We start from the raw sequence: 27,740 nt of genomic DNA, 5'->3' as shown, positions 1-27,740 counted from the left end.
CTGGGGGGTCTGGTTGGTTATATTGTTGTTCTTCCTATGGGTTGCAAACTCCTTCAGCTCCTTCAGTCCTTTCTCTAACTCCTCAACTGGGGTCCTGTGCTCAGTCCAATGGTTGGCCGTGAGTATCTGCATCTGTATTTGTCAGACTCTGGTACAGCCTCTAAGACGTCATCCATATCAGGCTCCTGTAAACAAGCACTTCTTTGCAGCAGCAATATTTCTAGGTTTGGTGGCTGTATATGGGCTGGGTACCCCAGGTGAGGCAGTCTCTGGATGGCCTTTCCTTCAGTCTCTGCTCCAAACTTTGTCTCTGTAATTCCTCCTACGAATATTTTTGTCCCCCTTCTAAGAAGGACTAAAGCATTCACTCTTGGGTCATCCTTTTTCTTGTGCTTCATGTGTTCTGTGGATTGTATCTTGGGTTATCCGAGCTTTTGGGCTAATATCCACTTCTCAGTCCGAGTATACCATGCGTGGTTTTTATTCTGTTTGGGTTACCTCACTCAGGATGATATTTTCTAGTTCCATCCACTTGCCTTTAAATTTCACAAACTCATTTTTAATAGCTGAATAGTACACTATTGTATAGATATACCACATTTTCTGTATCCATTCCTCTGTTGAAGGCCATCTCGGTTCTTTCCAGCTTCTGGCTATTATAAATAAGGTTGCTACAAACATAGTGGAGCATGTGTCCTTATCACATGTTGGAGCATCATTTGGGTATATGCCCAGGAGTAGTATAGCTGGGTCCTCGGGTAGTACTATGACCAATTTTCTGAGGAACTGCCAGACTGATTTCCAGAGTGGTTGTACCAGCTTGCAATCCCACCAACAATGGTAGAATATTACTCTTTCTCCGCATTCTCACCAGCATCTGTTGTCACCTGAGTTTTTGATCTTAGCCATTCTGACTGGTGTGAGGTAGGATCTCAGGGTTGTTTTGATTTGCATTTCCCTGATGACTAAGGATGTTGGACATTTCTTTAGGTGCCTCTCTGCCATTCAGTATTCCTGAGTTGAAAATTCCTTGTTTAGTATTGTACCCCATTTTTAATAGGGATATTTGGTTCTCTGGAGTCTAACTTGTTGAATTCTTTGTATATATTGGATATTAGGCCTCTATCAGATGTAGGATTGGTAAAGATCTTTTCCCAATCTGTTGGTTGCCCTTTTGTCCTATTGACAGTGTCCTTTGCCTTACAGAAGAAGCTTTGCAATTTTATGAGGTCCCACTTGTTGATTCTTGATCTTAGAGCATAAGTCATTGGTGTTCAGTTCAGGAAATTTTCAGCTATTTCCTGGGACCTCTCAAAACCATTCTGCCAGCTGTAAATGAAGTGTCGAAACACAGGAGCCAAAGGAGAACATTACACTCAAAGCATAGCACCACTAGAGGATAAGGATAAAATTCACTAAGTGCTTATGGCCCTCTTCAGATAGAAACAAGACTTGGTAAAGTTGGTGAACCTGAAGACCCTTCCTGTTTCTCAATGAATCAATGCAGTGATAGCAGTCAGTAAGTTGAGGAAACTTTATGCATGTGAGTGTCCTTCTTCCTTAAAAAACCAGAGAACGGATCTTATTTGTCCTCCAACATTAAAAGACTGAAAATGAGGACAAAACATAAGTATTGAAATTTGAGGCAGTATGTCATTAGTAAGGAATGTAGCAGGGCAAGGACAGAGCTCCTCATAACCACCATTATTTGATATACTCCAGGACACTGAATCTGTTTGGAATGACAGAGAACAAGTCAAAGATCCCACATGTTCCAGCTTGAATTTCAACAGACAAAGTCATGTGCCATTTTAGTTAGATTCTGCAGTCATTCATTTATAGCCCACTTTTCTCTGGACTTTTTGTATTCAGAGATAGAAAAAAATCATCTTAGGATGTGGAAAAGTTTTCAGATAGATTTCTTTCATGGAACCATTTCTATAACCTTTAATAAAAGAGTATCTGACTTTAAAGGGCAAAATGTGAGGAAAGACACATGATCTCTAATCATGGGTCATCTGTGAGGCAAAGATCTGGTATCTGTGTAGTTCTCTGAGATAATGTAAACAGTAGGAATCTAATTTTATTTTAATAATATTAATAAGGTTATAAATTATCAACTTTCCACAGCAGACTTGTCTTGCTGTTTAAAATAAATTTGCTCTCAACCACTGAACTGAGAATAGGTCCCCTGTTGAAGGAATCAGAGAAAGAACTGGAAGAGCTTGAAGGGGCTCGAGACCCCAAAAGTACAACAATGTCAAGCAACCAGAGCTTCCAGGGACTAAGCCACTACCTAAAGACTATACATGGACTGACCCTGGACTCTGACCCCATAGGTAGCAATGAATATCCTAGTAAGAGCACCAGTGGAAGGGGAAGCCCTGGGTCCTGCTAAGACTGAACCCCCAGTGAACTAGACTATGGGGGGAGGGCGGCAATGGTGGGAGGGTTGGGAGGGGAACACCCATAAGGAAGGGGAGGGGGGAGGGGGATGTTTGCCCGGAAACCGGGAAAGGGAATAACACTCGAAATGTATATAAGAAATACTCAAGTTAAAAAAAAAAAAGAAATACCTTTGCTGTTGCCTAAGCAAAAAGAATGCACACAGTTTTAATTTGGTTCTGACCTTTGCAAGCCATTTCCTTTGAAGACATTGTTAACTGCGTTCAGAGTGCCTATTATGTATTAGCGCTATCATTTTCAGCATTGGATTTCATGATTATATCAACGTTTTAGAATTCATAAAAAAGTAATAAAAAAAATAAATTTGCTCTCAATATTCGTGCTGGCAAGAAGACAATATATAGCCTGGATCACTACAAGAATATAGTATTGCATATGCAGTTATTTATATGCATATAATGTACAATAAGTACTCAATGCTGTTGTGTCTTTATTCTTGTAACATAATATTTGTAAAAGAACAATTATATGGAAGATAATATACTAGGGATTATTTTAAGATACCAACCCCTCCAAATCAACTTCATTGCCTGTTTTTTAATCTTGGATTCTTGGGTAGACTGCTCACTTCTGTATGTTAAACTTGAAAAGAGATCCTAGAAAATTATAAATAAAAGAAAAAAACTGAAACAAGGAAGGACATAAAAGACATTAAGACGCATTCACCTTTGTTCTGCTTACTGCAGTGGATGATCTGAGGAACCATGTAGAATCACCTTAGATGTTCAACACTCGGCATGGGAATGGGAACCTTAGCTACCTGCTTCCATCATTTACTGGTAAAAGATTAGTGCACTGATGCTTTTATACTGCTAGGTATATGATAGATGCCTTTTAAAAAACTAGAACAGATAGCTTCTTGTGCTGAAAACCAAAAGAAGTATATTCCTCAATGTGTTAATTGGTTTGTCTGTATGTAGCTGATACAAAGATTAATAATTGAGAAAATAGTGGTCCACAGGAATCCAGTAGCATCTTCGTAACTCATTTCAACCTTAAAATATGTACATGAATGAAATTCCTTTAACAGAAAAAGCACTCAATTCTGTTGGTATATTGTTTTCCTGGGGTGGTTGTCACAAATCACTGTACACTGGATAGGTTTTATTCTTGTGCAGTAATTAAGCATAGTAATCTGAAAATAAAGGGATACCATCCCTATGACCTACCTTAAGATGGAGGGTCCTTCTTTTCTAGATTCCAATATTCTTGTGTCTGTCTTATCTTATAGTATATCTACAGTTATGCCTCAGTTCCTCTACAGCTGTTTTTGTATTAGCATGTCATTTCAGCTCTTGTGTGTTTGGGTCTACATGTCCTCTCTTTATACAAGGCTTATCATATTAGGGTTCTAAGCCCAATTATACTATGACATCATTTTAAATGATTGCTTTTGAAAGTACCCTTGTTTACAAATAAGACATTCTAGAAGTTAGACTGTATATTTAAAGAGACAATTTATAAAAAATATAAAATAAAAACACAGAGGACTATGGCTGCAAAAAGTTCTAATGTCCCAATGCAGTCACTTGAATTTGTCATTTTTTTAATGAATGTCTTGGATGCCCTTGCTCCTATTTATTTATTTATTTATTTATTTATTTTTATGTATGTGACTATACTGTTGCTCTCTTCAGATACACCAGAAGAGAGCATTAGATCCCATGGTTGTGAGTCACCATGTGCTTGCTGGGAATTGAACTCAGAACCTCTAGAAAAGCAGTCAGAGTTCTTAACCACTGAGCCATTTCTCCAGCCTTTCATGTGTTTTCTATACCACATTCCCATGTTCCCTCTCACTTAACCAACATTATCAGTGGATATAAGTGGTTTGCCTACAAGGGTAAACAAGTTTTAAACCCCAAAGGGAACAGAGCTCCCTTTTTCTCTACAGTTGTTGGTATTACCATTAGTCTATAGTTCTAACTGGATATAGGAGTATTAGAGATGCACAAGTAACTGTGTGGCACAACATTGGCTACTCTTAGTGGCAGGAGTTCATTGCAATTACCAGGTTGGTAGACTTTACAGAGGTCTTTGCTAGTATAAGGAAAGAAAATGTTGGCTCTAAGTCTAAGGAGCATTTAGTTCTAGTAGAAGAATATTCCATCTCCCGACTCCTCCCAAAGTCTGCCATAAAGCAGTCTGTGGAGCAGGGAGTAGTAGTGCATATTTTATGTTCCTCTGTATTTGTTTCACTAGGAGTAGTAAGTCCAACTTTATGTTCATCCTTAGTTCATAGCCAGTGAATTTTAGGTATGGGCAGTTTATATTTAGCTTCAGAACTTTGTATTAACCACTAATTTAACATACATATTACACCTTAAAAGAGGACCCCAAACACTCAAGGTATCTCAGCTGATACCTTAGACTTAATAGAGCCTCTGGCCATTATTTGGCTGGTCAGACGTTCAAATAACTCACATTCTTTCTTTCTTCAATGTAAGGAAGACACTGGTCTGAGATGATGTTCAATAAAAATTCCCTAATATGTGAGCAAATTATTTGATTCACAGATGTTTAAACATGTTTCATAATTCTTTGCTTTAGTAAAGATCAGGGGATATCGATGTAGTTCCTCCTCTGAACTACCTCTTATTTTCTTTAAGGTACAATCATGGTGCCCTCCAGTCTTAGAATACTGGGGTGACTGCGTAATCCATCTCTCTCCAGAGTTCGGCTTTATGTTGTCAGAAGATGACTCTGTGTGTAGATCTCTATTAGGCATTCAGGAGAAGCAGTAACCTTAGAGAAATCGCATCTGAGCTCTGAGGCTTTGATAGCCTACATTCCAGGCAGCATCCTCTTAAAGTCTTTGTTCAGGAACTGAGTGGTTATCCGATTCATATGCACAGGACAAGTCATCCTCCACCCTAGTTGAATGCTTCCTATTCAGAATGCACTGTTTGGCAGACATTAAGGAAAGACATGACAATCATTGTGTATTATTCCAGTAGACCTATGGGTTTTCTTCACACCAAGATTCTCTTTTTACCATCATCCAGACACCACAACTAGTCTTCTCCTCATGCAGACAAGCCATATCTCCAGTGGCTTTTTCACATATTCTCCTCTTGAGTTATTTCTCTTTTACCTAGGAGATAAATAATGACAAATGTTGACATCTCTGTTCAGAGGGAAGGTGTTCCTTGCTTTACCACAGGGTCTTCAGGAACAGTCTGAGAGGAACTGAAGAGTCATACACTTCATGTTATTCATGGACTGCCATGTCCATGCTGCTTGGCCAGGAGACCATCTCCAGGTTTTTCCTTTTCTTAGGTGATTGTAAAAATGTTTCCAAGAAGCTATAGTTTGTAGATGAAGTGGTCTCTCCTGCAAGGTCTTTGTTTCTGTCTCTACTCCTATTTCCAGTGGGTAATTTGCAAAAGTTGAAAACAAATTTACTGATAGGCTTTCTAGCAACTACAGTGGTAAGTACCAAAGTCCAACCTCATGGGCTACTGGTAAGAAATGAAAAAGTATATTCTATAAAACTAAGATCAAATATGATAGAAACAAATGATATGACTCAGAGGATGCCACATTATAGAGAGAAACTTGATGGCTTTGATGTAAACAAACTCTATAAAGGCACCAAGAGTATTCAGTCACATACTACTATATATTCACCGGGCTGTGCCTGGCATGAAAATCCATTGCACACATTTCTATAGTAAATCTATGAGGTTGAAACTCTTGAACATATTTTTGTGTGTGTGAATAAGAGTTTGATGGCTGATATAAGGGTTGATTGTATTATTTCTTTCTCCAAAGTGTAACAATGTTGATACCTGGGAGATTCTGAAGAAATGAAATAATTCTCACCATGTTTTCTATCTAATCTTCTTCTTCTTTCTTCTGTTTTTCATCCTGCTATTAAAATAATGTTATCGCAAATTAAGCCTTTAGTATAGATAAAAGATGAGCCTTGCTCATAGATGATGTTTGTAAATATTTTGGAGAGAAAGGTCTTCCCAAATATCCACTCCAAACCTCTGGGTTTGAATTCTATAGCCACTTTTCAAGGAAAACCTATGAACATTTTATTCTGTATTTGAAAGTCGCACCGAAACAACTCTACAACTTTTAGTTCTATACAACGTCTTTGAAATGACTTGATTTCATACTTGAATAGCTGGATTTCATCCTACGTGTTTTTAGCAAAAAAATAAAAGAGAGATAGAAAGAGAGAGAGAGAGAGAGAGGGAGAGAGAGAGAGAGAGTTGAAGCCAAATATGCTTTGCTTTGTCATAGTTGCACATGTACAGTTTTTAATTAAGCATAATTAAAATCAGCATCTGTCTCATTTTATATTCCCATCGCATATGTTACATGTCCTTATTCTTAGTAAAAAGATATCATTTTAATAAAAATGGACTTTTCTTGCTTGCTTCTACTGGTATGATTTTATAGATCTTAAATCCATTATTATTAGCTTCAGGAACTGGTGATTATTAAGTTCTCTGTGGGTTGTCATACCAAAGCTTAGGGTAAGATAAAAGAAATGACAATTCCTAACCTTGTCTGGCCTTTAGAAACGGGACAAAGAATGATATTGGTGGGACTTGATCTGAGGACTAACTCTTCATTTGAGCAAAAACATTAAGCTATTGTGATGTGAATTGAATTCAGAATGAATGCAGGGTGGGCCATGAGTCGTCTGAGGTTACCTAAGTACTTACAGGCTCATTCTAGAATGTGAAAAACCTATTCCACACTAGCCCTGACTGAACTCAGCTTGCCTACCAGGAAGGAGAAAGAGAAATAGCATAGCTGTCATTTATACATACTTACTTCTCATTGTTTGTTGACTATACTTTATTATAATCTACGATGTAGTATCTTAATCTTTGAGCCACAAAGAATGTCCCTAAAGGGCCTTTGGCCTATGGATTGCTTACCTTCGAGTAGCACACCTGAGGTTTATGTGGTCAGTATTTCTTTGTTGTTTGTTTGTTTTATCCATGCATCCTTTTTTATTTGTCATCAGTGAATAGCATAAATGATGCACTTTGCTACAGACACCATGGTTTTAGAAATATGAGAATCTCTAGTTTAAGGGATTATATAGTAATAAAGAAGTGTCAGCCATACTTAGACCTTCATTTAGAAAACCTAGTCTATTTTTAAATAACATCATTTATATATGTGTCTCATACGCATTTGTTGAACATGAAATTCTGTGGGAAAACTTAAGACTTTATGTTGAGGCTAGTCTTCAAAATGGCAGCACTTCAATATCTGAGGTAGGATCTAATTGAGCAAATATAGGGGATGGTTGTAGTTTTTAATTTCCTTTCCTTTTGTTTCTTCTTTCTTCTTTCTTCTTCCCTTCCTTCTATCCTTCTCCCCTCTTTCTCTCTCTCTCTCTTTCTTAGTATCCAGCAAACTAATGTTGAATTATGTAATTCGTTCTTGATTTCAATTATTCTCTTACAGTAAGTAAATCAATTCATTTGAATGTGCAACTCAATTCACACAGAATTTTTATCTAAATATGATTCTGTTTTATGACTTAATATTTTTCCACATAAAGAGATTCACAAAATATCTCTGCTTTAATCTTCAAAGCAGCTCTCAATCAGCTAACATGCTTCTGTGAAGCTTTATATAGTCACTTCATTCTGAGTAATTTTTGATTTGAGTGTGTGAAACTTGAACAAAATGTACACTGAATGACTCCTTGCTAATGAGTATTTTGGTTCAGCAGCCTATGAACTACAGGTTTTCTCATGAAGGAGCTCACAGTAAGCATCAGGTAGAGTCAGATAAACCACATGATTTGGCACATGGACAGCTTAAGCCTTTCTTGGGAGACTGGGAATCTGTTTGTCGAGGAACCTGAGTGGACAGAAAGATCAAAACAGCTACCTAGTGTTCACTACTCCAGGACCCTCTGAGCAGGAGGCATGGTCATAAGCCAGGTACTTATTGGACAATCCAGAGAAGCAAACTTGAGGATTGGGAGCTACAGCTTTCCTAGTTGTGTGTCAGTTAACATATGCAACCAAGCAATCGCAAGTGCTTTTTAGTCCCAGAAGAAATATTTCATTTTGACCAAATATCATCTCTTCTATTATTACAAAAAGGACAAAGTGAATTCATCATCCTCCGGAAGTTACGCAACAAATTGCACAGTAAAATCCTTGCCAACCTTTTCTGGGCTGGGACCTCACTGCTTTTGCTTAGTCTCATTTGATTGATCTAAAGGACTTAGGCATGCGTGTTTACTCAATCCTATATGTCCCACAGTGATTGTCCAGAACTACATTACTACTGTCATCAAAGGAAATAGTGTGGGGGGGGGGAGGGAGGAGATACTTGTCTGCATTTCTCTTTTATTCTTTTCTACATTTATTAATATTTGAAATATATAATGAACATATTATCTTACCAGAAGACTAAATAAAACTAAACTGGTGTCTTTGGCTACATTCAGTAGAGAAATATTAAGGGTCAAATGTATCATCGTTGACAGCAAGGAGTTAGTGGTTCTCAAAGCCTCCTTTTGTAGACTTCCCCAAAAGGCAGATACAGCTGCTATCATGTGTAGTAGTAAAAGGAAGAGAGAGCACCCAGGAGCCTGGATCCTATGAAGGAAGAGTTAGAACCAAACCCATCCCTAAGCCGTACAGTTGGGTTCTTTCAGTTGCTCTCTGTTTTTACTCCTCCTTCTCTGTTTGTTACAGCTGTGCTCTTTTGACAACTGAGCTATTGTATGGTGTTGTTAATTTTAGTTTCACCTGTTAATCATGGTGATTACAAGATTTATAGCCCAGGCATGTTAATTAGGTCCCCTTTGTGTGTGTTCTAAGACTATAGAAAACCTTGAGCATCTATCTGAGAGCCATATTTTGTGAGTGCCCAGCCTTGCCCTGCAGTGATAAAATTGCTTTGAAATTCACAACCTAGTATCGGTTTGGCACAAAATCCCTGTCCAAAAAGCCTTTTGAGAATTATCAAATGAAAGGAACAAAAGTATACAAAGCCATTGTTCTATTACTCTTCCGGAAAGTCAAGAAGCTTGTGTGCAGCCACACACATGCAGGGAATCACGTGCTTAAAGATTTAACATTCATCATTGTCACAGTTTCTGAGAGTAAGATCGTTATTTCCCATGTACATTGCCAAGTTCTGCCAATTGGTGGGGGAGAATATTAAATCTCACCGTGAGTTAACCCAAGAGTGAGAGATAATTTTGTTCATTGTTTCAATTTTTCAGAGAGTAATTTTGCTCAAAGAAAGATATTTCTGTACGGAGCTTATCTGTTCAAATACTAAATTACACCTGCCTAGAAGTGTTTGATGCTCGGTAGGTTTTCTTTAACATGTTAGGCTGCATCTCCTCATACAATACACGAGTACAGACACTTGTGCTGAACTTAGAGGGAGTAATCAACATTTGCTCTTGACTTGTAAGGTATTTAAACCTTACAAGGAACACAAATAACAATTTATAAACATTTTCAAGAATACCAGTGAGCCCCAACTTGTGCTGATTTGTTCATTAAAAAAAACCTGAACCAAAAAACAAAACCCCCCACGAATTTGTTTCTTTATAGTTGAGTACAACACATTTTTCCAAAGCATTTTAACTACTGAATACACACACACACACACACACACACACACACACACACACACACACACACACATATATATATGTGTGTGTGGCAAACAAAATTGCTAAAGACCATTAAGTCATCCAGAATTTGAACTTACTTAAAATATTCACTTATGGAAACTATCAATCTGCTTTCATTACTGCTCATTCACTAAAAGGCAAGAATTGTTCAGGTTGTGTTATCTTCAACAAGCACATCTATCGCCTACCTGCCTGGCAATCCTGTTCAGTCTAGCTCCAAATACTGATCTATGATTTATGTGATCCTTATATGAAATATACTTACATTAGAGTATATATCTATGCTATACTTGCGCAAAAATCTTGCATGAGCAGTATCAGTTCTGCTTTGCCCTCTGAACTATTGATATATTGTTTATTGCATACTCTATATACTAAAGCTTATTACTATTATTTTCCCTTTCCTTTTTTTAAGATTTATGTATTTATTATATATAAATACACTGTAGCTGTCTTCAGACACACCAGAAGAGGGCATCTGATTTCATTACAGATGGTTGTGAGCCAACATGTAATGCTGGGATTTGAACTTAGGACCTCTGGAAGAGCTCTTAACCTCGAGTCATCACACCAGTCCTTATTATTTTCTCTTTTAAACGTTAGAAACCAAAATTCATGTAACAGTAAGAGGTTGCAATCTATTTTCTCAATGATGTTTTATGATAACGCATGATACCCATTATCCTCACACACCAATGGAGGGCAGTAGCAGAGTTGATTAGTTGCCATGTATATCATGTGACCTACAGAACCTAAAGTATTTCCCAAATGACTCTTTATGGCAAAATTGTTCAGATCTGTTTTAGACTACTCTTTAATTTTAGAGGGTTTTAAAATGGTAAAAAATATTTTTTGTTTTCACTTTTAAATACTTATAGAAATTTTAATTTTTGGATGATTGTGCGTAGACATAAGCTTACACATGTTGTCATTTTGAAGATGTTCTGTCATGTGCAAAATTTCTTCAGCAATTTTTTAGGTGGTGATGGCCTATTGGCAATGAAATTTCTGGGTCTGTGTTTAAACATATTTATAACCTCTCTTATAGAGTTCTGAACTAAAAATTCTGTCTTCATTCTTTTACTATATTCTAGATAACACCCCATTGTCATCTGGGTTGCATAGCTCATGATAAGAATTCTGTGTTTCTTCATCCTTCAAGAATTTTCATTCTATTTTGAACTTCTCTGACAGGTATACAAAGATATTGTGGCATAGTTCTTAGATGTTCTTAGTGTATTCCCCACCTTAAAAAAAACCTATATCTGGCACATTGTATATCGTCATGAATTTTGTGTTTCTGGAATTTCCATTAGGTTTGTCTTATAATTTCTGTTTCTCTGATAAAATGTTCACCAACTTATGCATGTTGCTCACACTTCTATTAGAGCCTCTCATAAAATATCCACAGTATCTTGGACATCTTCCCTGGAAGTTCACTACTCTGACACAGGCTCTATTTCTTCATCTTGAAGAGTTGGACCTTTATCATTATTTGTCTCGTTGTTTAAAATTAAGTGCTGGGTACCATATGTAGAGTAGATATGGGTATAACAGACTCATGTCTTTTTCCTCCAGAACACTTGTGTTAGTGGTAATTTCCTTGGGACTTGAACTGGATTTGGGCCCCTTTGTTTTGGCTCCTTTAGGGCTCATCGCTCCCAATTCCTCTCTCTCTATGTCAGAATGAGGTTGAGATGGTGATGAGCTTTGCACAAGGAGGCTGTTTCATTTCCTGTATCATGTCTGCATATGGAACTGCAAATGTCCTCTCTCTCCTCCATTACTGGTAAACTGTAGCTGTTCTATGCTTGGAGCATGCTTGCATGGTGCAAAATGGGGGATGTGTATTTCATCCTGTTCTTTACCTCCCTAATCTTAAGCAACTGCTGTGTTCCAAAATCTTAGGGTGAGGCCTTCCCAATGATCTAACTCTTCACTGGGTTTTGTGATTGTCTGGACCCAGGATTAGGAGTTTTCATTCCCTAGAATGGAGTTCTAAGCATTCCCTCTGCTTTCCATGGCAGGAGGAAGCATTCTTGGATCTCATGTCCCCTCCTTAACCTGTAATAAGTATCCAGTGATGTTCTGTAGAGGCCTTTCATGCTCTCTGGTGTTGGCATATTCTAAGCAATTATAGTTTTGCAAGGTTCAGCATTTCAGTTTTCATCAAATTTTTAAAACTCTGGTTGCTCTCTTTTTTACCCATTTGTGTGGTCTGTTGGTGATTTTGCATGCTTTGCTCTGCCACTGATAAGACAGATTTCATAGCCAGTCTCATTAAAAGACAGCAGGCAACTGGTTCTGAAACTCCAGCTCCTGGATAAATTCAATAAAATGCAGGTGTTTGAATCTTCATGTGGGAAGGGAACAATGTTCTGTACAGCTTCCTACAGCCTATGCAGAAGCAGAAACCTGGTTTGTGGAAGGCACTGCATATTGATAATTTAAAGATGAACATGTCGCTTCAGCTCTGGAAAGTACTTAATCATTGCTTCATTAACATACACATTCTCTCTCTCTCTCTCTCTCTCTCTCTCTCTCTCTCTCTCTCTCTCTCTGTCATCCTCCCTCTACAAGTTTTCTTGGCTTACAGATGGACTTAAATAATTTTGTCTCACAGTTTTGTTAATATCTTTGGATCTATATTCTATTTTCCTGAACAAATTGGTATTGTTTAAGGTTTTCTTTGAATCTCTTTTAGCATTTCAATTTTAATGTTTTTTTTTTAAATTTCATACATGAGCACTAATATCTCTCCATCTCTCTTCTAACTCCTCTTGTGTCACCACCCACTCTTGAATTTGTGACCTATTCTTTAGTTATTAGTTATACACACACATACACACACACACACACACACACACACACACACACACACACACAAAATCTCTGTGGAGAGCCTTTTGGGGCCACTTGCTTCTAGACACTTGGCAGGAATCTGTCCAGGATAAAAGAAGTAAGCTCAAGGTGGGAATCTGACTTTGGGCCAGGACTCAGGAAATAGGTCCAGATTAAGAGCATTTACATTTGAGTTAATGCAAAGCTCAGAGCCTGCTCTGGCATATGTGGCAGTCCTTTTGTCTTGGTCTTACTGACTAGTAACCCCTAGAAAGGTGTTTACAGGATTTTGTTTATTGTCTTGCTTGTTCTTTGACCCAGAACTGATATTATTTTGCACATACTTAAAGTGGTATAAAAGCAGACTGGAAAATAATAAACCTGCTTCAGCTTTAGTACTGGCTGGGATCATGCTATAATGTCTAATTGTCTTTTTCTTTTTAATTCCTGCTCCTGCCCTGGAGAGCCCGTTGACTGACTGAGCTGTTAGTTTTGCTTTATCTGTGTGCATTCAAGGCTCACATTTATAACTGAGAAACCTATAAACATGCTCATCTCTAGACAAAACTATTCTCACTCTCTCGGCAGCCATTGATTGCCTATAGCTCTTCCTCTAGGAGTGAGACCTTGTGGAATGTTTCCCCATCCACTTTGTCACACCTACAAGAGTGGTCATGGTGCACATCAGAGAGTTGAACCTTATATCTAGGTGGTACATTCTCTTAGTGGTCATCCTCATTCTCCAGCTTTCTTTTTCATATCCAGAAGTCTTAGTATTTTCATTAAGGACTGTTCTTCTTTATTCATACCCAGTAATTTTGAATCTTTAACAAAAACATTTTGTCTAGTTGGGTCATTTTGTATCAAAAGCAGTCCTTGAACTTTTGCTCCTCTTGCCTCAACCAATCAAATGTCAGGATGACAAACCTGTATCAATAGACCCGACTTATTATTTATCCAATATAGCTTTTGCTTTCAACCAAGACTATTTTCAAGTACTTATTCATCTATAGTACGTGAGGACCTTGACTACTTATATATGTGCAGATTATCTCCTGTCAGCTTTACCAGGCTGGGTTGAACCTGTCATGGATTTTTATGAGTGACAACAGCAAGTGATTCGGACTCTGTCACATTGAATACTTTCCTCATCCCCTCTGATACGTTTTCTAGATTATATAGAGATTATCAAAAATAAGTGAAAAATCCTCTCTGAATATTTTGCTAAGAACTGGGTGATCACCTGTCCCCACTGTGATTTACTCCATAGAAGAAATGACTGGAAACATCTCAACAGCAGAAGAGATTTTTAAGTATTCTTTTAGTGTTCTTCTGGGGTTTGCACTTTATTGGGTGTTGTTTTAAAACTCCTTGTGGGTAGAAGTTAATGTTTTGTTCATTAAAGATGAAGTTAATTTTTTGTTCAGTAGAAGAAACGATGCTAAAATACATTCATCTGTGTTGTAACTAAACCTCTGATATAATATCTCATTTTTCATTAGATTTCCTCCATGTAGCTTGCTTGCTTGCTTTCTTTCTTCCTTTCTTTTCTTTCTTTCTTTCTTTCTTTCATCTTATTTGGACCACAGTTAGAACTTCACAAGAACCACCACCACTAAGCCACACTTTCATCCATATATATATATATATATATATATATATATATATATATATATATATCTTTGATGTTGGTATTCTGTCTAAGCTCCGCCCCTACAGCTACCTGGCAGTAGTCAGGTATGCTCCGCCCCACAGTCACCTAGCAACAGCCAGCTGTGCCTGACTATATAAGGGGCTGTTTGCCCCTTCCTCTTCCTCTTACTTCTCTCTTACTCCTCTCATACCCGCTCTTGCTCTTTGTTCATTGCTGCTCTTGCCCCCTTCCCCATCCCTCCTCCTCCATGTGCCCATGGCTGGCCTTTCCTCTTTCTTCTACTCTTCTTTCATTAAACCTATCCATGTGAAACCATGGTGGCTTGGTGTTTTCTGTCCAAGCATGGGCCAAGATTCAAAACCCTAACATTGGTGCCAAACCCCTAACATTGGTGCTGATAACCAGGATGACACGGACGGGGTTTATGATCTCCCCATGGCCTCCTGGCCTGCCAGGCCACTGTGCTCTGCAGGCCACTGCAGCATTATCCACTGGTGCCGGTGGGGGTGCAGTCGCTCACTGTGGGCCTTGCACTGGAATGGAGCCAAGGTGGGTAGGGATGGAGGATGCGCGCCACTTCTGCGCACATGATCCCAGATGGCTGCTGTGCATCCTGCTGTTGGGCTTTGCTGTTACATCTGCTGCCACTTCCATGTGCATTACAGGGATTTGATCATAGCTGCTGTCTCCGCCACACCGTCTACGCCATCTGACCACCACCACCTGCTGACTGCTGTAGGACTCAGGACTTCCACCAATCAAGCAGGTCTCTCCATCACCATGATGCCCTGCTTACTGCTGCCTGCCAAGGAGAGCGTCCTCTTCAAGCACGTGCTGGTGAGCAGTTCCTACTCAACCTCTGTGCGCTTTTCTTTTTTTACCTCAGAGCTTGATTTTCCCGGGTGTACACATGGTTTCAGGGGACCGTTCTTGAGCTTGGAGCTACCTATGCTGCCTCTGAGGATAGATCCTTTCACTGACCCTCGTTCTAGGACCTTTTCCCTTGGGTGAAACTTTCTCTGTTTCTCTTTTTGAGACAGTTTAATGCCAGGCCAGGCCTGGATAGACTGCTCTCTGGCTCAGAAGCACTGGCTCTAAATCTAGCCCCAGCACTGGTCGGGGCAATTAATCCCTATTCTCACTCACAGGTCTATCAGTCTTCGCAGCCTGCCCCCATTTCCTGGATGTTTTGGTCTAATATACACTAAGCAGAAAACAATATCTCTGTATGGCTTCATCCCCAGGCCTCCCCCTCTTCCCTTCTTCATTGCTGTAGCTCCTGGTTTGTACCCGTGAAAAGCAGGTCTGACCCTGTTCCGCAGGAACCCTTTCTGTGAGGCCTGCTTTCCCAGGCACGCACCTGCGATCCCTAAGACCCTCGCATAAGCACATTCTCTCTGTGTGCACCAGTGTCCCAGCTGTGTGCGCCTGCGCCCATGTACTCAAGCCTCTCCCTTGCTCTGCAGATCTTTAAAAATGTTCATGTTGTTAACTCACATTGTTATCTCTTTTGTAAACTTATAAGCTACAGGAAACCCACCCAGACCTACCTCTCGTGGACCAAATAGACTCCACTCAGATAAGTACATCTGCCTAAAGTTCCCACTTACTACCTATCCCAAAGGGTGGGATTCCTCTGGGTTCCAAATGTACATCTAAGAAAAATTTTCTTTTCTCCCAAACATGCTTAATCTTATTCTCTGCCTAGTGTGTGTGTGTGTGTGTGTGTGTGTGTGTGTGTGTGTGTGTGTGTGTGTATGTGTGTGTGTGTTCCAGCATCTTGTCAAGTCCAGGCGCTTACACCCAGGACAGCTCCAGAGAAACCACTTCCAGATGTTCCAATCTCCTCTCACAGACACAGATGCTTCTATTGGACCTGTTCTTTCTGACTTATCCTCAGATGGTTCCACAGACCCTGAAAAACAAGGAAATAGCCAACTCCTAAGATTGGACAAACATCCCACACCCACTTTCCTAGGTTCCCTAGAGACATGTTGCCCCAAAGCAAGCAGGAAGTAGACAGAGATCACAGTGACCCTGCTTCACCATCCCTTCTAATTTTTCTTTTTAATTAAACCAAAACCGGGGAATGTTGGTATTCTGTCTAAGCTCCACCCCCACAGCTACCTGGCAACAGCCAGGTATGCTCTGCCCACAGTCGCCTAGCAACAGCCAGCTGTGCCTGACTACATAAGCTGTGCTTGCCCCTTCCTCCTCCTCTTACTCTCTCTTACTCCCCTTACCCCATCTTGTTCTTTGTTCTTCTCTGTTCTTGCCCACTTCCCCTTCCCCCATGACCATGGCTGGCTGCCTTTCCTCTCCTCCTCTTCTCTTCCTCTCTCATTAAACCTCTCCACATGGACCCATGTTGTCTGGGTGTATTCTGTCCAGGCACAGACCAAGTTAGGTTCGAATGTTAGGTTCGAAACCCTAACATTTGGTACATGTTTATGTGTTTACTTTAGGATTATATATTCTTGCCTTTTTTAAATCATACTATAGTTAGATGTTAAACACTGCTTCAACACAGATTATCTGGAATAAGTCTATGACTTCATAAAATATGGTCTAGTAATTTATACTGAGTGAGCATACACCACAGGAATTCTGCTGGCCATTGAGAAGGAGGGACAAGTTTCTCATACAGTTTGATTACTCAACAGAGGAACTAAGGAAAATAGTATTGTGTTCTGGGTTATTTGCTCTTTCTTAATTAGAAGTGGCATACGCTAGGTAACAGGCTGTTGTGGAGTGTTCATGATTCAGTAATTCAGCAGCACAAGGAATAAACAATATTTCAAAACAAATATGGGGTATAATTGGTAAGAGAGTGATTGCCACTAAATGCTACCAAAGCATAGATATATAATATTTTATAACTTCTGTATGATTGTAGTGGTTTGAATATGTTTGGCCTGTAAAAAGTGACAAGGTGTGACCTTATTGGAGGAGGTGTGGCCTTGTTAGAGGAAGTATATTGATGAGGAGGATGGGCTTGGAAGTCTCATGTATATGCTCAAGTCTGGCCATATGACACAGTTTCCTCTTGGCTGCCTTCAGATCAAGATGTAGAACTCATGGGACACAATGAAAGCAATGCTAAGAGGAAAATTCATAGCACTAAGTGCACTGGTAAAGAAACTGGAGAGATCTTACACCAGCAACTTAACAGCACACCTGAGAGCTCTAGAACAAAAAGAAGCAAACTCACCAAAGAGGAGTATAAGTCAGGAAAGAGTCAAACTCAGGGCTGAAATCAACAAAATAGAAACAAAGAGAACAATACAAGGAATCAGCAAAACCAAAAGTTGGTTCTTTGAGAGAATCGACAAGATAGATAAACTACTAGTCAAACTAACTAAAGGGCCCAGAGGCAGTATCCAAATTAGCAAAATCAGAAATGAAAAGGGAGAGATAACAACAGAAATGGAGAAAATTAAAAAAATCATCAGATCCTACTACAAAAGCCTATACTCAACAAAACTGGAAAATCTAGATGAAATGGATGGGTTTCTAGATAGATGCCACATATCAAAGTTAAATCAAGAGCAGGTAAACTTACTAAACAGGCCCATATCCCATAAGGAAATAGAAGAAGTCATTAAAAACCTCCTAATCAAAAAAAGTCCAGGGCCAGATGCATTTAGATCAGAATTCTACCAGAACTTCAAAGAAGACCGGATACTAATATTGCTCAAACTATTCAATGAAATAGAAACAGAAGGAACATTCTATGAATTCATTCTATGAAGCCACAGTTACTCTGATACCTAAACCACACAAGTTCCCTGCCAAAAAAGAGAACTTTAGACTAATCTCACTTATTAATATTGATGCAAAAATACTCAATAAAATTCTCACAAACAGAATCCAAGAACACATTAAAACCATCATTCACCGTGATCAAGTAGGCTTGATCCCAGGGATGCAAGGTTGGTTCAATATATGAAAATCCATTAATGTAATTCACCTTATAAACAAACTCAAAGAAAAAAGTTGCATGATCATCTCCTTAGATGCAGAAAAAGCATTTGACAAAATACAACACCACTTCATGTTAAAAGTACTGGAGAGATCAGGAATTCAAGGCCCACACCTAAAAATAATAAAAGCAATTTTCTGCAAACCAACAGCCAATATCAAATTAAATGTAGAGAAACTTGAAGCAATCCCTATAAAATCTGGGACAAGACAAGGATGCGCACTCTCCCTATATCTATTCAACATAGTACTCTAAGTGCTAGCTAGAAAAATAAGACATCAAAAAGAGATCAAGGAAATACAAATTGGCAAAGAAGAATTAAAGGTATCACTATTTGCAGATGATATGATAGTATACATAAGTGATCCCAAAAATTCAACCAGAGAACTTCTCCAACTGATAAACAACTTCAGCAAAGTGGCCGAATATAAAATTAACTCAAATAAATCAATGGCCTTCCTTTATACAAATGATAAACAAGCTAAGAAAGAAATTAGAGAAATAATTCCCTTCCCAATACCACAGATAATATAAAATATCTTGGGGTAACTCTAACCAAACAAGTGAAAGAACTTTATAATAAGAACTTCAAGTCTCAAGAAAGAAACCAAAGATCTCAGAAAACGGAGAGATCTCCCATGGCTACGGAATGGCAGATTTAACATAGTAAAAAATGGCCATCCTACAAAAAAATATCTACAGATTCAATGCAATCCACATCAAAATCCCAACACAATTCTTCAAAGACATGGAAAGGGCAATTCTCAAATTCATCTGGAAAGGCAAAAAAACAAAAAACAAAAAACAAAAAACAGAATAGCAAAAATAATTCTTAACAATAAAAGAATGACTGGGGGAATCATGATTCCTGACCTCAAGCTCTCCCATACAGCAATAGTGATAAAAACTGCATGGTATTGGTACAGAGATGGACAGGCTGATCAATGGAATAGAATTGAAGTCCCAGGAATAAAACCACACACTTATGCACACTTGATCTTTGGTAAAGATGCCAAAAATATACAATGGAAAAAAGAAAGCATCTTCAATAAATGATGTTGGTTTAACTGGCTGGCTGTATCTAGAAAAAAGAGAAAAGACCCATATTTGTCACCATGCACAAAGCTCAAGTTCAAGTGAATCAAAGACATCAACATAAAACCAGATAGATTGACTCTAACAGAAGAGAAAGTGAGAAATAGCCTTGAACTCATTGGCACAGGCAGAAATTTCCTAAGCAGAACTCCAATGGTTCACGCCCTAAGATCAAGAATTGATAAATGGGACCTCATGAAACTGGAAAGCTTCTGTAAGGCAAAGGACATAGTCAGTAAGACAAATCAGCATCCTACAGATTGGGAAAAAAATCTTCACTAACCCCACATCTGATAGACGGCTAATATCCAAAATATATAAAGAACTCAAGAAGCTTACCATCAAAAAAACCAAACAACCCAATCAAAAAACGGGGTATAGAACTAAACTGAGAATTCACAATAGAGGAGTCTCAGCTGAGAAACACCTAAAGAAATGCTCAAAGTCCTTAGTGATCAGAGAAATGCAAAGCAAAATGACCCTGAGATTCCACCTCACACCAGTCAGAATGGCTAAGATCAAAACCTCGGGTGACAACACATATTGGCAAGAATGTGGAGAAAGAAGAATGCTCTTCCATTGTTGGGGGGGATTGCAAACTGGTGCAATCACTCTGGAAATCAATTTGGAGGTTCCTTAGAACATTGGAAATAGACCTACCTAAAGATCCAGAAATATCACTCTTGGGAATATACCCCAAAGATGCCCCATAATTCCACAGGGGCACGTGTTCCACTATGTTTATAGCAGCCTTATTTGTGATAGCCAGAAGCTGGAAACAACTCAGATGTCCCACAACAGAAGAATGGATACAGGAAATGTGGTTCATTTACACAACAGAATACTACTTGGCTATTAAAAACAAGGACATCCTAAGTTTTGCAGGCAAATGAATGGAACTAGAAAATGTCATCCTGAGTGAAGTAACTCAGACCCAAAAGGACATGCACGGTATGTTCTCACTAATAAGTGGATAGTATACACACACACACACACACACACACACACACACACACACACACACACGTATAGAATACCCAAGATACAGTCCACAAAACTCAAAAGGTTAACAAGTTGAAGGGCCCAAGTGAGGATGCCTCATTCCCACTTGGGAGGGAGAAGAAAGCAACCACAAGGAGGGAGGGAGGGAGGGAAGGACAGGGAAGGAAAGGGGATGGGGGTGGGGAGAAAAGGGGAACATGATCTGGTATTGGGTGGGGGAAAAAGACTGAAGCCCTGAGGGCCAGCAGAAAGAATGAATACTGGTGACCTCAGGGGCAAGGAGGTTGGGAGGACCCTCCCTCTCGAATGTACCACAGTTGGGAAGTGAGAGACTCTCAGGACTTAAATGGGGGAGTGGCAACCTAAATGAAAAGCCATGCAGCAGGGAGAGGGAACCTATTGAATCCACCTGCAGCAGAAAGACAGGACACCAAGTGAGGGATGGGGTTGCTATCCCACAGCCAAAGCTCTGACCCTTCTTCCTGTCTGAAAGAAATGCAGGGATAGAAATGGAGAAAAGCCTGAGGAAAAGACGGTCCAGTGACAGGCCCAAAGTGGGTTCCAGCTCCAGGGGAGGCCCCAAGACCTGACACCATTACTGAAGCCATGGGGCATTCGTAAAAAGGGACCTACCATGACTGCTCTCCAAAAGATCCAACAAGCAGCTGAAAGAGTCAGATGCAGATATGTGCCCCCAACCAAGGATCAGAATCTGTTGACCCCTGTGGTTGAATTAGGGGAAAACTGGAGGAAGCTAAGGAGAAAGGCAACCCTGTCTTAACCAGCAGTCTCAATTAACCTGGACCTCTGAGATCTCTTAGACACTGGATCACTAACCAGGCAGCATACACCAGCTGAGATGAGACCTCCAACGCACATACAGCAGAGGACTCCCGGGCCTGGGTTCAGTCAGAGAAGATGCACATAACTCTCAAGAGACTGGAGGCCCCAGTAAGTTTAGAGGTCTTGTGGGGTGGGTGGGGAGGGGACATCCTTGTGGAGTTTGCAGGAGGTGGGGGAGGAGGGCAGTGTGGGGGGTTGGGGAGGAGGTATGGGATGTGGAACCCTCGGAGGGGTGGACTGGGAGGGGAATAAAATCTAGAGTGCAAAAATAAGTTAATTAATTAATTAATTAAAAAAGATGTAGAACTCTTGGCACCTCCAGCACCAAGTCTGTCTGCACCATGCCATGCTTCTTACCATGACGATAATGGACTAAGCTTCTCACACTGTAAGCCAGCCCCAATTAAATGTTTTCCTTTATAAGAGTTGTCATGGTGATAGTGATTCTTCACAGCAATTAAACCTTGACTAAGACAATAATCTTGGATGAACTGTTTTTGTTAATGTTTTCTCTTTCATCTTTAAAGTCTGAAACCAAAAGTTGTTTTCTCCTTCGTCAGCTCTATACAATTCTGCCTTGTCACTGGTGGATATCCACTCATCTACAGTGTAAGAAGGTGAGAGGTGAAAAGTGTGTGAGCAGTCAACAGCATCCATATCTTCAACTAATCTCTCCTTTCAATACTGCTGGTCTACCTATCATTTATGATATATTCAATTCCCAAATTCAGATAAGGCCTCAGATACCACACATTGTATTTTTTAGATCTTATACCTCAGCCATTTAGATTTTATACTCAGTCACTGGAAAACAACCCAAGAAAATGTGTTATTGAGCTTTAAGAAGAATTCATTTGTGGAAAAAAAAAGTCATTAACTAAATTGGGCCAGTGTGTTGTCATTTACCATCTCTGATAAAGGGTCTCTCTGTTATGAACTCCATTTTCCAACATATTTCCTACAACATCTTTTAAAATCTGTGTCTTTTCTCCCTTGTGAATTATCCAATACTCCTTGCTAATGTTTATTTTCCAAGTCGTTTTCAATCTAGCATCTACTGGGTCTTGCTTAATTCATTTCATTCTTAAATGTCTTCCTTTTTTATCTTTTTGAGGGATGTTTTGTAGAAAGAAAGATATTTCTAGTGCAGAACGTGTTGTCTTAAACTGGGAGATCTAAAAATGTAACAATGTCTTAGGGTTTCATTACTGTGAATGACAACATGACAAAGGTAACTCTTATAAAGGAAAAACTTAATTGGGGCTGGTTTACAGTATCAGAGCGTCCATCCATTATCGTCATGGGAAGCATGGCAGTGTGCAGGCAAACACGGTACAAAAAGAGCTGAGATGTCTACATCTTGATTTAAAGGCAGCCAAGAGGAAGCTCTGGATCACAGTGGACAGACTTGAACATACATACAGATAGATAGATAGATAGATAGATAGATAGATAGATAGATAGATAGATAGATAGATAGATAAATAGATAGATGGGGAGTTGGAGAGATAGATAGATATAAATATATATGAGACCTCAAAACCCCACCTCCACAATGACATACTTCCTTTAATAAGGTCACATCCCCTCTAGTAAGTCTCTATATCCTAATACTGCCACTCCCATGGGCCAGCATTTTCAAACCACCATATTATGTGACTCAAAACTTGCCTAATGATGATTTTCTCACCCATAAGCACTACTTTGTGGTGCAATTGCTTAGGGCAGTTAAAGAATTTCACAAACGTAAAAAAAAAAATAGAAATAAGCAGGATAGAAATTAATAAATGAATCAAGCCATTACTTTAGTGAGTGCTAATATGTTAATCAAGACTGGTAAAATAAACTGTAAAGGGAAACAATACCTTGAAAAGTGACTCTGATAAATTAATTAGCTTATGTTAGATGTAGAGGAAGTCTAATGAAAGTCGACTCCCAATACCCGTATTTAGTCAGATGCATGGAGAGTTGAATCTTCCTCATATACCGAGTGTGTGTGAGTGCGTGTGTGAGTGCGTGCGTGCGTGCGTGTGTGTGTGTGTGTGTCTGAGTAAGGTATAGTAGAGGATATTGAGTGTCTGGCACTATCTTGAGAAGCTACAGTTATATGCGGAAGGACAGTCATAGACAAAGCCTATCATGGTGATGGCTCTAACAGAACGAACAACAGGAAGGGAATAGCTCTGACTTTAGGGACACAGCAGTGTTTCCCATGGCAAAAGCAGTGGATCAGACCCTCAGGCTACCCAATCTTGAAATAAAAAATGAAAACAAGGAATGTCTTTAGCATTCCGACTATCATGGGAAAAGAAACAACAACTAAAAAAATGTATTAATAATGTTCTACTCAATCTATATAACACAGATATGGTTATATGGTTATATATAAAAATGTATTTCCTTTTTGCCTTAAAACTTACAGAAATTTCATAAAAGAAGGTGGGGTTTGTACCCAACTAACTGTGTACCTGAGGGCATCAACAGTGTGCATGGATGAACTGTACAGATGTAAAAGTGCATTAAAAAAAAAAACAAACAGAAAACAAAAAACAAATGAATGGCAGCCTAACATCTCTAACATCTCACCGGAAGAATTTTGAATATTCGAAAGCGCCTCCCCTGTTAGTAATCCGGTTTGGCTTCCAGCATGCAGCTGAGACAGCTGGGGCAGTTGGGGGAGCTGGGGTAGCTAAAGCAGTTGGGGCAGCTGAGACACCTGGGGTAGCTGGGGCAGCTGAGACACCTGGGGTAGCTGGGGCATCTGAGACTCCTGGGGTAGCTGGGGCAGCTGAGACTCCTGGGGCAGCTAAAGCAGTTGGGGCAGCTGAGACACCTGGGGCAGCTAAGGCAGTTGGGGCAGCTGAGACTCCTGGGGCAGCTGGGGCAGCTGGGGCCTCTAGGGTAGCTGAGGCAGCTGAGACTGCTAGGGTAGCTGAGGCTGTATCATCTGGTGAAGGGCAGGCACTTACCAGGATGAGTCACAGAAGGTGAGAATTAGATGAATCACCCTGGCTCCTTGTCCTTATTTTGAAAAGGATAAAATAAGATTAAGAAAGAAAAGAGGACAGAGTTTGCTAGATGGGAAACCAACAATGAAGCACCCAATGTTCTGTGAGAAAAGGAGCATTTTTAAAACCTGCAGCTCTGTGGATTTGGATGAAATATAATCCAAAACTATTCAAACTTCATCAAGAGCCCATCAGCCACTTAGCTGTATTTTCCTTCATTGACTCAGTTCTATAGCACAGATTGTGACCTTGTTATAGAGAAAACACATAGATTCACCAAGATTCTTTTCATAATCTGTAGAACAAACAGAAGGTGAAATATCTGAGCTTCCTTTCTTTATCTAAACTATAATTAATGACATAAGTCAGACCAAACACGTCATTCTTTTATTCCCACGTTTTCAAATGTGACTATTGACTATGACAAATAGACACCAAGCCACTGCCCACCACATACAATCTCCCCATAGCCATTGTACTTAAACCTCACAGGAAGGAATAATAGAGATTTTTGTTTTTAACTCTGAGCTGGGGATGCAGCTGGGTCACTAACCTAATTGCTTAGCATTCACCAGGTGTGAATTTGACCCCGGCACTGCAGAAACCACTTATGATGGCCCATGCTCACAATCCTAGCACTGGAAGAGAGAGTCAGGAGAATCAGGAGGTCAAGATCATCCTCAGCTATATAGAGAGGTCAAGGACAAAACAGAATATAGAAGACACAATCTCAATTTTTTAAAGAAAGTAATACATCTTAAGATTTTTTTTGTAATGATTGGAAATCATGCAGCAGGTAAGAATACTTTGCTGCACAAGTATGGAGACCTGACGTTGGATCCTCAGCAATCAATTATTAAATAAATGCTGGCTGTGGCTGTGCACATGTAAACTTAGTGTTGGGGATAGGGTGGATAGAAGAGACAGGAGGATCACAGGGTCACCCTAGCAAAAACTGAAACAAAACAAAACAAAAATATTGAGCTCGGGTTCAGTGACAGATCATGTCTCAACAGAATAAGGCAGTGAATGATAGACCGGGATATGTGGTGTTCTTTTCTAGCTTCTCTACACACATAGACATTCACTTATCTACACACAGGGAAACAGATAGACAGACAGACAGGCAGACAGGCAGACAGACACAGAGAGACAGGGAGGGGGGATGGGATGATAGATTTTTCAAATTTGGTTCATTTACAAAGAAAGTTGCATAGAAAATTGAAAAATAATTTAAATACACATACCAAAGTGAGGGAAATTATTGTTGTTAGAAGTGTTTTTAAGGGCTGGAGAGATGGCTCAGCGGTTAAGAGCCCCGACTGCTCTTCCAGAGGTCCTGAGTTCAACTCCCAGCAACCACATGGTGGCTCATAACTATCTGTAAAGAGATCCGATGCCCTCTTCTGGTGTGTCTGAAGACAGCTACAGTGTAATGATATATAATAAATGAATAAATCTATAAAAAAAAGAAGTGCTTTTAAATAAGATTTCTTTAAAATTAACAACAAAACTGTGCCAGGCATGGACAAATACAAAATGAAAATGGTATCTAGAATTTTATCAAACTCGTTAATGAGGAGGTTAGGAAACAGCATGGTAAGAACTGCTTCAAAGGAAAGCCAGGCATGAGCTATCATGCTTTCTGGATTTCTTTAAAGCCACAGGTGTGTATAGGATGCCTGACTTGTTACATGGATGCTGGGTCCAAAGTCCAGTCTACACAATTGAACAAGTGCTCTTAACCCTATCTGCCCTTTTCTGGAAAGAGATTAATTATACACACACTTTTGGTTACTATTTGTTGTTTGATTGTTTTTTGTTTTGGGGTTTTTTTTTGAGTATAGAAATTATATCCATGGAAATGCCACAGTTTCCAATCATGGCAACTATCAGAAGGTAAGAAGTGTAATGTGAATACCATTTCAGTTCCCAATTCACACACACACACACACACACACACACAGAGAGAGAGAGAGAGAGAGAGAGAGAGAGATGATGATGATGATGATGATAGATTTTCCATATTTGATGTTTTATAAGAAAGGCTACACAGAAAATTGAAAAAATAATTTAATGAAACATATAGTGCAGGAAATTATATTTTAGAGATTCATTTAAGTCTTACAGTTAGGAAAAATAACTTTGCAATTGTTTCCAAAACAAATTACAACTTTTCAAAGGGCAGCATCTCTCTGTCTTTAGTATGCCAAATTTAATATAAGTCAATTGTTTCCAAACAAATTGTGAAGGCTCTTTACAACCTAACAGTGGCATCTACAGTTGCCTTGTGAAGGGTTAAACTTTGTATATTACGTTATACTGAGTTAATAAAAGCACTAAGAATGAATATATAATTCATGGTATTTGTTTGTTGACCTTACAAAACAGTTAACAAAATAATCATCCTAGAAGGAGCAGACTTTGGAAATGATCTGTCACGGGGTTCTCATCCTCTCAATCGAAAGAATTTATCTAAGAGACAAGTAACAGTTTAAGCAAAAGTTTAGGGAAAAATAATCTTCCCCAGTGGAGAGCACACCAGTTTATTTAGCCAATACTAAATTATAAGCCCTGAAAATGTACAGACCTGGCAGGTTATATTCAGGAATATATATGTGCATACATATAAGCATGTAACAACAATTAGTGAAAAAGGAGGCAATTTGAATTTGAAAGAGAGCAAGGAGGAATAAAGGGGGTGGGCTTGTGTAGCTGCTTGGATTATATTAATTTGGGTTCCCAAAATTGCTCACATGAACATCCAAACAGAATACACCGAGGGACCCTGTCCCCAGTTGGTTCTGATTGGTAAATAAAAATGTCAACAGCCAATGACCAGGCAGGGCAAACAGAGGCAGGACTTTTAGGATTCTTGAGAGAGGGACAGAGAGGAAGGGGATAGGAGAAAGGAGATCCACCATGCTAGGAGAGGGATAAGAGAGATGCCCCACCTGAGAAGGTGAGGGACAGAGAACATAGACAACATATAAGAGCCAAAGTAGAATGGCCCATGAGGGCTGCCCAACTGGTTCCAGGGTAGCCAAGATGGAGTATAAGATTTAGTAAATAATAACTCGGGAATATCAGAGGGAGGTAGACTAGCAGCGGTGGCTTGGAAGTGACCCAACCAATGAGCTGATTTAGGCATATCAAAACATAAAGTGTGTGTGTGTGTGTGTGTGTGTGTGTGTGTGTGTGTGT

This window comes from Rattus norvegicus, chromosome 7 (assembly GCF_036323735.1).
Source record: "Rattus norvegicus strain BN/NHsdMcwi chromosome 7, GRCr8, whole genome shotgun sequence".
Classification (NCBI taxonomy): domain Eukaryota; kingdom Metazoa; phylum Chordata; class Mammalia; order Rodentia; family Muridae; genus Rattus; species Rattus norvegicus.
Note: the sequence above shows the minus strand (reverse complement) of the source record.